This window comes from Populus nigra, chromosome 1 (assembly GCF_951802175.1).
Source record: "Populus nigra chromosome 1, ddPopNigr1.1, whole genome shotgun sequence".
Classification (NCBI taxonomy): domain Eukaryota; kingdom Viridiplantae; phylum Streptophyta; class Magnoliopsida; order Malpighiales; family Salicaceae; genus Populus; species Populus nigra.
Window position 1 is genome coordinate 10,095,927 of NC_084852.1, and position 12,510 is coordinate 10,108,436.

Sequence of the window (12,510 nt, forward strand, 5' to 3'; positions counted from 1 at the left end):
CAGGGTTAGGTCTGATGCATCTAGACTGTTAATGGAATCCATCTAGGTCCCTGTTTGGCATCATCCACGCTTTTTGAATTTTTTTTCTTCTAATTAATATTTTTTTAATGTTTTTCAACTGTAAACTGTGTTCTTGCAAAGACATTAGAGGCCCGTACAAGGACGTTAATGGAACGTAGAAAAAGTTAGCTTAGAGATTTAAATTCTAGTGATTCTTTGGAAAACGATGGTGCCATTAATGTACTGGGAGGTCTGTCAAGAGAGCAGTGTGTAACTGTTGCAAGTGTGGCTAATGCATAATTGGGCCAAGTTGCATTGATCATTTACTCCAGTAATGCTGGCTATGATTTTGTCTCGAAAATAAATAAATGGCAAGGATGTATAGGCTATGGTTTCAGTTACAAACCATTTGTGACTTTACATTTCTTTTTATTCAATAATATCTGATTTTTTGAGTTTTTTTTCGAACTTTTTTGGTGAAAGAAGTAAATTATTTCTAATTTGCTATGTTGCCTAAGTGATATTTCTAGATGTTTTAGCCTAAAACTAACTGAAGCCTACGTTGAAGGTTGTACTAGGTTTTTTTTAATGTATAAATTCTAAATGAATATTATTTTAAAATATTGAGATAGTGATTTATTAAATTAATTAAGGTTAATTTGTATTATAAATTTATGAGTCAAATAAAAATAATATATAAAGACTAATTCAAAATCAAATAAATAATGAAAGATAAAATTAAAAACATATTAGAAGCTGAAACTAAAAAAAAAAAAAAACATGTTGGGTCTCCCATGCAAACAAAATGAAATTAAATATTATAATGTTGAAATAATGTATGTAAGAAGTTATTTATAATTTAATTTTTATAATTACTTGAAACTATTAAATAATGATAATTAAATCAATTAAATGATGCCTTATTCATCTTTTTTTGCCCATGCATTTGAAGTGGTGAATATATTGATTACTATATTTTAATTTTATTTTTAAAAAAAATTATGTCTTAGCAACTTAAATATATCTTTAATTATTAATTTGATTGCAAATATATATTAGATTGTGTATTTTGTATAGCTGTTTTTTTATATAAAGAAAAACAAAAATAAATCTTGATTAGAAATATATTTATATTTTCTCTTGTACGTTGTTTTTTATATAAAAATATCCCTCAAAAAACCAAAACAAAAATTAATTTTTTAAAAAATAAAACATAAAATTAAAAAACTTGAAAATCCTATAAAACAACAAAAAAAAAAAAATCAACCAATAAATACAAGAAAGAAAAAAAATAAAACAAATCTAGGTTTGTGGGATTGCCTTAGGTGGCTCAGCATATAACCTTGTTTTTTGAGTTTTAAAAAGAAAAAAAAAAACAAACAACAAATTATATGTTATTTGAAATCCAACCACCAAATAAGTGGCCAAAAACTCAAAGGAGATATTTTTGGGATTAAAATTTTATTTTTATCTAAAAACACCATAAAATCATTTCTAAATAACTTAATAACCCTAAAAATGCTAAAAAAAAAACAAAATCAATAAAAAAAATCCAAACTGAACCTAATTTTATTTTTCATGAATGCTTAAAAACAAAAATCACCATCATGAGTAAAACCCATCGACATTAAAAACAACGATTATCATTGCTAAAAAATGATTAAACCGATAGCTCTCTCTCTCTCATTATTTTCAAGAAACTTTGTCTCTTTTCTCTTTAACTTAAGTACTAAGATGCAAAGAAAATGAATCTTTGAATCAAAATTGAAAATTTTAAAAATATAAGGATTGTAGAGAAATAAACAGGAGAGTGCAAGAATTAAAAAAAAAAAAAAAAAAAAAAAAAACTTTTTCGTTTGAATTTTAAATTAACCATGTTGTTCTCCTTGTTTTACTTCTAGATCCTTTTTCTTTGAATTGTCTATCCACAAAAAATTTATCATGAAATTAAGCCTATAAAGCTACAATTGAAAAAAAAATAAAAAGTTTAAAGACAAAACTGGAAAAAACACTGCTACAGTGCTTTGCCCAGTAATGTAACAAATACCACCATCTTTGTAATTCACTTCTCTTCTTTTCAGACCTCTCTAACTCAGAAGCTGGAACTCTTGAAATTCCAATATTTTCGGATTGTGAAATCATATTCATGTTATCACCATGCATTGTGAAAGTGTACCACAGCGAAATTGGTGAACAACTGCAAATTTATTTGGAGTGAATTTTAATCATTCTTATTTTTTCCTGTAGCTATGTCAAATGAATATCTGGAACTCCCGCCCCTATAGCATATCAGCAGCAAGGAAGACCCAGGTAAATTATCACAGGCGCCATCCACTTGATTGAGGTGACGGGTTCCAGCTAGAAATCCCAGACTGGCTTCTTAACCATGAAACACTGCAGCAGGAGTGCTTAGGAACCTGATAAAGGAGAGGAAGCATGGCAGCATTTTGAATTAGTAATCATTCATTGCATGAGCGATATTCTGGAAAAGAATTAAAATATGAAGTTGAACACGACTTTAAGATAATGGCCTGCTTCAAACTTGTTCAGCAAATGCAGAAATGTTCAACAATAAAACTCCGCAGTGCATAACTGTAAAGGAGAACTGGAGATGTCCATAAGAACAATTTCAACCTTCTCTATAACAACTTTTGTTTTTCTTTTTTTGTCATCATTAGCAGTTCTTCCACCTTTAAAAACCTTTCACTTCCAAACTGGCAGCGCCAGCTGAAATTAGTTCACACAGGAATGGTGTGCAGTAGTGTTGCTTCCCGGACATATAAATAAATTGTCAGTGAAGAACATACAGAAGCGAAGATCCTTGAAAGAACTAGACACAGATAAGCATGTAAACTCAACACACTAATGGAAAATATTGATTATTTAACAGCAGCAAAACCAAGAAGGCATTTAAAAATAAACATGCTTGAAGAAACTTTTGCTAATGTTGCTGCGTATTAAGCACAATTAAACGTGAACAGAGAAGGAGAAACAAGTTGAAGACCATTCAGAATGCAGTTATTTTACTTGCTATCATTATCAGTATCATTTCTTCCTTGAATTAGTTCTTATACTGGAGAGATGAAACCATCACGAGCATTGGGTAATTGAATCAACACTGAAACTTGAAGAGTCTCAGATGACCATCGTGAGAAATTTGAATCCAAAATCATCATTTGGTTTCAACACATCAAGAAGGACTCTCCAAACATACATAAACAATCACAACAGAGGAAGTGGAGTGTGTGAGGGATCAGACCAATTTACTAGTAGCACTGCGTAAGAACAAGGCTTGAGTTTTTTTTTACACTAAATTACAATACCGGCAAATACTTTGATCAGGTTATTTTAAAAGAAATGCACATCTCTCAGAATTATTTTCTTCATTGACAGATATCAGTCCACTACTTTTAAATTTCAAATCGTTCATCATGCAATGTTCAATCTAGCATTGAACAATAAAATTCTGATGGGCTCGACCCCAGAAAATGAAAGCACGCGTAAGCAACCGTTTGAATCTACCATGGAAAACATATCTCAACTTTCTGAAATTTTTTTCCTGAATCGTTTTGATACGAGAACATATCCGCTAAACTTTCCTTTGGTCATAATACCATAATTCCACAAAGGCATTTCAGAATCTGTCGGCAAACAAAGTCCCCTGTCCCAACCTAACCTTTTCCATTCAACAAACTCATTTAACAGGACATGATTCAGCAATGAATATCATATAATAGTATAATACTAGAGTTTTTTGCCCGCTGCGTTGCAAGGCGATTCATTTTTTTCAAATATAAAAAAAAAATATTTAAATAATAATAACCGAGGCCATCACACACCTCCCCACCGTATAGAGAATGACGTGATGCTTTGGACATTGCCGTTAAAGGCTACCAACGACCACACTGTGCACAATACACAGCAGTAAAACATTGATGAGTTTTAGTTTTATTTATAATTTCACATGGAATATGGATACGAAACAGGAAATTGCAAGCCAGTATGTTATAGCAAACAAGCAAGAGTGTGTGGATCTTCTACGACTTAAGATGTTATATATAACCTGTACAAATAAACAAGAAAGATCAAATGTATCCCTCAGATGCATTATTCATCAAGCAGAATCAGTCCACTACTTTTACTTTTAGTTCTATTCTTCATAGGGACACAAAGCAATATCACCAGAAAACCAATAGCAAATGGAGGTATATGCACATACACAATTTCATTCAAGAAAACCACACGTTTTCCACGGTTTATCTTGGACAAGCAAATATTCCGTATTGGGAAACAATAAAATGATTCACCAATCCAATTCACATTGTAAAATCCATCAAAGCAAACGATAGAATCTAAAAGTAAAAAACGGACGTTTCCAATGGGTCCAAATCATGAACTTTTTATGCTATTTTGAATGAACCCAGTAAAGAAAATCCGACTTAAAGCAAAACCCAAGACTTTGTTTAACAAGAAAGCTACTTTGCAAACATACTGAACAAAGAAATGACATAAACCAAACAGAAAAAGTGGCACATCCCTCAGAATTGGTTAGTGATCATCAATGGAGATCAGCCCACTACTTTTAATTGAAAAATCAGTTCATTCTTCATAGGGATACAAACCAAATGGAAAATCTCACTAGTAGAGTGTTAGCGAAGAAGATTGATTAGCTTTTGTATTTGAAGATAGAAGTACACAAATGGCAGCGCTGGTGAAGAGAAGCTGAACTAGGTTTTAGGTTTTAGACTTTAGAGGCACTATATACAGGGAGTGAAATAAGAGGATAACCTCCATTTTAGTCCCTAAAGTATGAGAAAGTTACATTTTAACATAGAACACTTGTAAGAAACTTTTTTTAATCATTATATATAAATAGAATTTAAAAATCTGTTTATATATATATAAAAACTCATTATTTGTGTGTAAAAATCTCCTGGTTTTTGGACATTTGGGAACTCGAAAAACAGGCTATGGAGTCACAACTGAGAAATCTGGTATGTGGTCTTTTTTCTTATTGTCAGCAATCTTGGTTTCTGTTGTACCTGAGATCAAGTTTTAGAAGGTCTCTCCCTCATCTCTCCTTCCCGCTCTCTTATTTGGTTTTGTATGTTGGACTAATGTGTTCTTTAGTTCAATTTTTGAAATGGGATTTTGTGTTTTGTTTCCTGAAATGTAAAAGTTTAATTATTTCATGGATTTTATAAGGTGTAAGTGATTACTTGATGGGTTGGTGATTATAGTGATGCTCTGTGTTAAAAATTGTTTTTTTTTTATCAGTGGATGGTTACTGATTTATTTGTGAGTGTACTCGCACCAACTAACTAAATCTCAATTTTAAAGTTGTTGGGGATGGTGGTAATGTTTGATGGATTCTTTTTGTTCTTTTTTTTCTGTTTCAGGTCCAAATAGCTTGTTTATTAGTTTGATTGGATGAAATTGTTTCTATTTGTGAGTGTATTTGGATAAAGTTTATTCAGATTGTTGCTAGGGAATGATGAAATTGCGCTTTCTTTTTATTTTTATGGTAGAAATATTTTGTTGTTTTGTTGGATCACGAGTTTCTTTGCGGTTATAATTTAGCAGATGTTTGTTTAATGAATGTTTGAAGTAAAGGGAAAAAATAATATTTTTTTAAAAAATATTTTTAAAATAAAAAAACAAAGAGGCTGTAAATCAAACGTGTTCCACCACATAGCTTGAGTTTGGCCAAAGATTTGTTAAAAAATTGAAACTATTTTTATTAAAATATACCATATGAAACATATTTAAAAAAAAAAGTGGAAAAGATGACTAAAAGCTTGTTTGATTATTAGTTGATGTTGTTCACAAATTCAAGAATATAAAATAAAATGTTATTTGGTGTTAAGGATAATGGTTAATACGTTAAAGTATTTGGATTTCTTGTTAATCTAAAAAACTTTAAATTTACTAAGAAAGTTTGGAATACCTATAATAAAACAAGTCCAATCAAGGGGATTTAAAAATCCTCTAATAATAAAGAGAGAGAGAAAATATAAGAATATTATAGAAAAATATGCTTTGGAGATATAAAGGATGTAGAGAATTGGAGATTGTGAATTTTTGTTCTAAATATCTCGTGGTGTATTTATAACCCTGTCTTTTTATGAAATTGAGGGTATGCAATGTAATTACTCTAATAGCATTTAATGAGGGATAAATATCTCTTATATCTATATTAATATTTAATGGGAATATGGTGGGTCCTTGAATGACTTTTATACAACTAAAAAGATATAGAAAGATTTAGAATTTAAGACGTCAAATGTAATTAAACCTATAGAGATTGAATTTTTCCTTAAGGTTAGACCCAAGAGAGATCGGTCATTCCCCTGGACATGCCAAGGGATGGTCGTCACCTTGAACCTGGCGGATTGCAAAGTCCAAGTGTCTTAGATCTTGTATGTTTTCCAGACCCATGTCATCTTAGATTTGGCTAACTGTCAAGTCCAAGCGTCTTGTATCCAGCATGTGTGTCAGACCCAAATTACCTTGGACTTGGCTGACTACAAAGTCCAAGTGTCTTAGACATGGCTGACTACCAAGTCCAAGCGTCTTGGGTCTGACATGTGTACTAAACTCACATTACTTTGGACGTGGCTGACTGCAAAGTCCAAGTGTCTTGGACAAAGCTCACTGTTAAATCCAAGCGCGCGTGTCAGACTCACTTTCCTTGGACTTGGATGATTGTCAAGTCCAAGTGCCTTGGGTCTAGCAGGCGTGCCAAACCCACGTTCCTTGGACTTGGCTGACTGGTAAGTCCAAGTGTCTTGGGTCTGGAAAGTGTGTCAGACCCATGTCATCTTGAGCTTGGCTAACTGTCAAATCTAAGCATCTTGGGTTTAGTAAACATACCAGACTCACATCACTTTATACTTGGTTGACTTGCAAGTTCAGATCTTGGATCTGGCATATTTATCAGATTCATATGTTTTAAATAACCAAACAAAAACTTAATAAAAAGTTGAATTAATAAATTGTGTAAGGTGACCCTATTTCCTAAAGTAGTTGTATGCAAAATCCAAAACAATCAAATGAAATAAAGCAGGAATTAGCATGAATTGCACCTATTGACAAAAGAGGAAGAACTTACATATAATCATTGGATCAATCCCCAAATAGTAGAGTTCGTTTGTTTGCGTGGTTGCTTCTGCGTTTGAAGCAACCACAGCAAAACAAATATTTGTTACATTAGAAACACAATTTATTTTTGGTGGAGTCCATTATAAATCGCATTCGAAACATAGTATTTGCCGAAGCAGCTCCAAGCTGCTTTTCTTCTTCACTGTTTAGTGTTTTAGTGAACAGTGCAATTCACTCACGTGAATACTGCGAGTGAATTGCACTGTTCGCTTAAAACAATGAACAGTGCAAGTAAAATTTAATTCGTTCGCATTGTTCACGTGAACAGTTTTTTTCCTGTGTGTTTATTTTTTGTACAGTTTTTTTTTAAAAAAACTAGTTCATAGTGAATTAAATTCACTCGCACTGTCATGTGAACAATTTTTTTTCCCGAAAAACTAGTGTAGAGTGAATTAAATTCACTCGCACTGTAATATCAATTTTATTCTTGATAATATTTTATATAATTTTATTGCACACTTAAAAAATTATGGAAACTGTAGTTCTTGTCGGATGAATTTTATACGTAATGAAATTGTAGATGGTTTAATGGAATAATAAAAAATATTTTATATAAAGTATTATTTATTTCATGATGTAATAGTAGTAATTAAATCTAAAATATTTAAATTTAAAACTATATATATAACCTCAATTTAAAAAGCATTATTAACCAAACACATTAAATTACTTTTTATTCAACCTCAATTTCAATTACAGTTTTAACCAAACATACATAAATACTAAATCAACCTCAATCAAAAACACTTTTTATAAAATAATTTTTTTAAAATCATAATCACAACAATTACCGCAATACAAAACACAATCTTGAACACGAGATAAACCAGCACACAGAAACGAGGACCCCATGCATTTATAATTTAATCTACTCTTCTTGCTAGACCACCTCACTCACTCCATTTCTTCATCCCTCTTCGATCAATGAGAAAGCATAGGAAAGCAGTCTCCAGTGATCCTGAAAGAAATAGAGCACCAAACCTAGAAAGTAGCAGTGCAACAAATTTTTCAGGACATGGGAATATGTCAAGGAAATGTGATTGCAGACAACCTAAGCTTTGTTTTCACTCCGGGATATTGTGCATGCAGAAGAACTAAAGATGTCAAGGTAATAATTTGTGATCTGGACATGTTATTGTTCTCACCTTCTTGTTTGTTATAACTTCATATTGTTCATGATACATTGGTGCACTGTAGACAGGGGCGGAACCAAAAAATAAATTAAGGGGGTTAAAATACCGTGATTTGTGTGGTGTCTTATAAAAATATTAAGAATGAACTCAATGGAGGCTGGAAAAAGATTTTCCTACCCCTGACTGCAGACAAGTTTGACAGTTTTCATATGCAACTTTTTACGTGTGTTGCATGCATTACTTGGTGTCTTAATGCAAGGAAAGCTATAGCTCATCAAATCCTCCTAGTTACTTGTAAAAATATTCATATACTAGATGTTTTCGAACATGGAAACAGCAGTCACAAAGTCAATTCAAGCATGATTGGCGTAAAAAAATCAATCTAAATCCAAAAATTAACTAGACTCAATCTTTTTTTTCTAACATATTTAAAGGGAAGAATCACTTTTATTCAATTATTCTCTTTAAGACAAACTTGTTGACATCAAATTCGATTTTTTTTTTTTGTAGCTGGAATGTGATCGATCAAACTCTTTCTCTCTTTTTTTTTCTAGTGACTCTCTTATATCTCACCATCCAAGGACTAAAACATAAAAAATAAAATTTATGACTAGAATATAAAATTCTAAAACATACAGGGACCAAATATTAAAAAATATAAAAATTAAGAGACCAAATTGAAATTTCTGACTTTTTTTGAACCATTCATATTAAAAAAATTGTTTATGTTAATTTTTGTCCTGTTTTTTCAACTTTTTTAATATTAACTTAAAATTCTAATTTGTAAAATTGATATTTCATTTAAAGTTGTGATTATTTTCTAGCATTTCACATATGCAAGACATGTAAACCAAAACAAATCACAAAATATAAAACCACCATAATATAATTTTTAAGGGACAAAACAATAAAAAAATCAGTTTAATAATCAAAGCAAAAAAACTAAAACTTTAATGAATCTACAAAAGAAAAATGACTCAATGAATAGTAATATTATACAAAACTCTAAAATGTTTAGGAAAATCACTATGCATGCACTCACATATTACTATTCACTTCAATAATGAAACTATTTTTTTGCCCTTGATGGAGAAAATTTGATGTTTTTTGTTTTTTTTTTTTTTGTGTGGGGGTAATTCAATCTTTTTTAATGGCCCATTAGTAATTAAAAGATTGTCTAGAGGTATACGTGTCATTTCAACTTTTATACAATAGTAAAATGATTAATTTATCCTAAAAGATAGAACTATTGACCCAGGGTCTTTCTATAATTTTATTTTTTAAAACAATCAAATGACATTTTTGCCCCATGAATCAGGAAAAAAAAAGGCCGTACATATAGGGGAATTTAATCTACTCTTCTTGTTAGACCACCTCACTCACTCCAGTTCTCCATCCCTCTTCGATCAATGAGAAAGCATAAGAAAGCAGTCTCTAGGGATCCTGAAAGAAATAGAGCACCAAATCTAGAAAGTAGCAGTGCAGCAAATTCTTCAGGACACGGGAATATGTCAAGGAAATGTGATTGCAGACAACCTAAGCTTTGTTTTCACTCCGGGATATTGTGGAGGCAGAAGAACTGAAGATGTCAAGGTAATAATTTGTGATCTGGATATGTTATTGTTCTCACCTTCTTGTTTGTTATAATTAACTTCATATTGTTCATGATACATTTGGTGTACTGCAGACAAGTTTGACAGTTTTCATATGCAACTTTCTACGTGTGTTGCATACAGTACTTAGTGCCTTAATACAAGGAAAGCTATAGCTCATCAAATCCTCCTAGTTACTTGTAAAAATATTCATATATTGGATGTTTTCGAACATGGAAACAGCAGTCACAAAGTCAATTCAAGCATGATTGGCGTAAAAAAATCAATCTAAATCCAAAAATTAACTAGTCTTGTCTTTTTTTTTTGACATATTTAAAGGGAAAATTCACTTTTATTCAATTATTCTCTTTAAGACCAACTTTTTGACATCAAATTCGGGTTTTTTTTTGTGGCTGGAATGTGATCGATCATACTCTTTCTCTCTTTTTTTTCTTTTTTTTTTCTTGGTGCCTCTCTCATATCTCAACATCCAAGGACTAAAACGTGAAAATAAAGTTTAGGATTAAAATATAAAATTCTAAAACATATAGGTACCAAATAAAAAATATATAAAAATTAAGAGACCAAATTAAAGTTTACGACTTTTTTTGAACCATGCATATTAAAAAAATTGTTTATGTTAATTTTTGTCCCTGTTCTTTCAACTTTTTTAATAATAACTTAAAATTATATTTCTTTTAAAGTTGGGATTATTTTCTAGCATTTCCCATATGTAAGACATATAAACCAAAACAAATCACAAAATATAAAACCATAATAATATAATTTTTAAGGGCCAAAACAATAAAAAAAATAAGTTTAATAATCAAAGCAAAAAAACTTAAATTTTAATGAATCTAGAAAGAAAAATGACTCAATGAATAGTGGTATTATATGAAACTCTAAAATGTTTAGGAAAATCACTATGCACACACTCACATATCACTATTCACTTCAATAGTAAAATTATTTTTTTGCCCTTGATTGAGAAAATTTGTTTTTTTTGTTTTTTTTGTTTGGGGTACTTCAATCTTTTTTAATGGCCCATTAGTAATTAAAGGATTGTCCGGGGAGATATGTGTCATTTCAACTTTTATACAATAGTAAAATGACTAATTTATACTAAAAAAATAGAACTATTGACCCAAGGTGTTTCTATAATTTCATTTTTTTAAAACAATCAAATGACATTTTTGCCCCATGAATCAAAAAAAAAAAAGTCATACATATAGGGGAATTTTAGTCCTTTCATAGAGGCTTTTTTTTTTTTGTAAATTACATATTTATTGAAGGTTTTTTAGTCTTTTTCACTCAATAAATTAAGATTTAATTTTGAAAAGCCTCTTAGTTAACAAACTTGTCCTTCCACCATGTTGTTAGAATTTAGAAGCGTTGTTACATTCTTTTCCTCCTAATATAGCGCATATTGGCAGATGATAGGCGGTTCATCACCGAATGATCTTTTTTTCTTCCTATTCTCTATCCTCTCCATGTCGGTCCCATTTGTTTTTTGTGTTTCAATTTCAATTCTTATTTTTTTTCTTGAGCCTTTTTAAAAAAAATTATTTGTTTTCAATTTAGTACTTTAGTTATAATTTGTTATATATTATCCTTTTCAATTTGATCCTTATTCTTCTGATCTCTATTTTTTTTTTCTTGGCCCTTTATTAAAGCTTTATTAGTTTTCAATTTTATCTTTCATTCAAAGTTTATGGTGAATTATTTTTAATTTAGTCCTTAGTCTTCTAATTTTTTTGTTAAAGTTATTTTTTTTTTCAATTTAACCATACAATCAAATAATTTTGCTTGCCCTCTTATTTATTTTTATTTTTATTTTCACCCTCATTCTTTTAAATATAAATTTTTTATTTTTATATATCCTTTTGTGTAATTCATTTTTTTTCTCAGTTTTGTCCTTCAAATGTATTAGGGATTGATCTTTATGATTTTTTCATTTATGGTTTTTCCAGTCTAATAACTCAGGTCACGAGTTTGAAATGTTAACATGGGTTAACCTTTTTTTTTTGCTTATTTTTTTTTGGTTTTATTGTTCGACATTTTTTTTATATAAAAGAAAAGATTGGCTTTGTGGTTTTCTTTAATTTTTTTTTTAGCGAGTTATCTCAATCTCATAACTTGGACCACAAATCTTATAGGTTAACTCGGGTTGGCTAACCCCTTAATACTAAGTTTACATGTCTATTACGCTAACTCGGGTTAACTTAAGCTTTTTCTTTTTTTTTTCTTATCCAATTTCATACTTCCAAGTTTTTTTTTTATCATGATCTTATTTTATATTAAAAAGAATTGTCTATTTACTATTGTTGTCTATTTTTTTATCATTTAATTAAAAAAACAACTTATTAAACCTGATCGAGCTTGTAATCTAAGTTGTTTGTTTTTCTTATTTTGTTTTTAAATGCGCTCGTGGCACCTAGACTATTGTTTCCTTTTTTCTTATTTTTTATTATAATTTTGTTTTTATTATAATTGATACTTTTTTATGTCTTTTTTAAATGCTTTTTAAATTTATGTCTCAATTAATATCCCTCCTCTATGGTTTTTTATTTTGCTTGTTTAACCTATTTTTTATAGAGATTTTTTTAATGTTTTGTGTGTTTAAT

The 12,510-nt window shown here is 30.1% G+C and overlaps 1 long non-coding RNA gene and 4 other non-coding genes across 5 annotated transcripts; all 5 read right to left on the bottom strand.

Annotated features, from left to right (window-relative positions):
* Positions 1-1,861: 1,861 nt before the first annotated feature.
* LOC133697906 (uncharacterized) lies at positions 1,862-4,733 on the bottom strand. Its single transcript, XR_009842953.1, has 2 exons — positions 2,518-4,733; positions 1,862-2,417 (listed from the first exon to the last, which is right to left on the bottom strand). It is a non-coding gene; the product is annotated as an uncharacterized LOC133697906 (long non-coding RNA).
* On the bottom strand, positions 3,086-3,183 carry LOC133681252 (small nucleolar RNA Z161/Z228). The gene has a single exon (XR_009836486.1). It is a non-coding gene; the product is annotated as a small nucleolar RNA Z161/Z228 (small nucleolar RNA).
* LOC133681258 (small nucleolar RNA R21) lies at positions 3,363-3,439 on the bottom strand. Its single transcript, XR_009836492.1, has one exon. It is a non-coding gene; the product is annotated as a small nucleolar RNA R21 (small nucleolar RNA).
* On the bottom strand, positions 4,093-4,168 carry LOC133681257 (small nucleolar RNA R21). The gene has a single exon (XR_009836491.1). It is a non-coding gene; the product is annotated as a small nucleolar RNA R21 (small nucleolar RNA).
* Positions 4,533-4,617, bottom strand: LOC133681254 (small nucleolar RNA R21). The gene has a single exon (XR_009836488.1). It is a non-coding gene; the product is annotated as a small nucleolar RNA R21 (small nucleolar RNA).
* Positions 4,734-12,510: the final 7,777 nt, after the last annotated feature.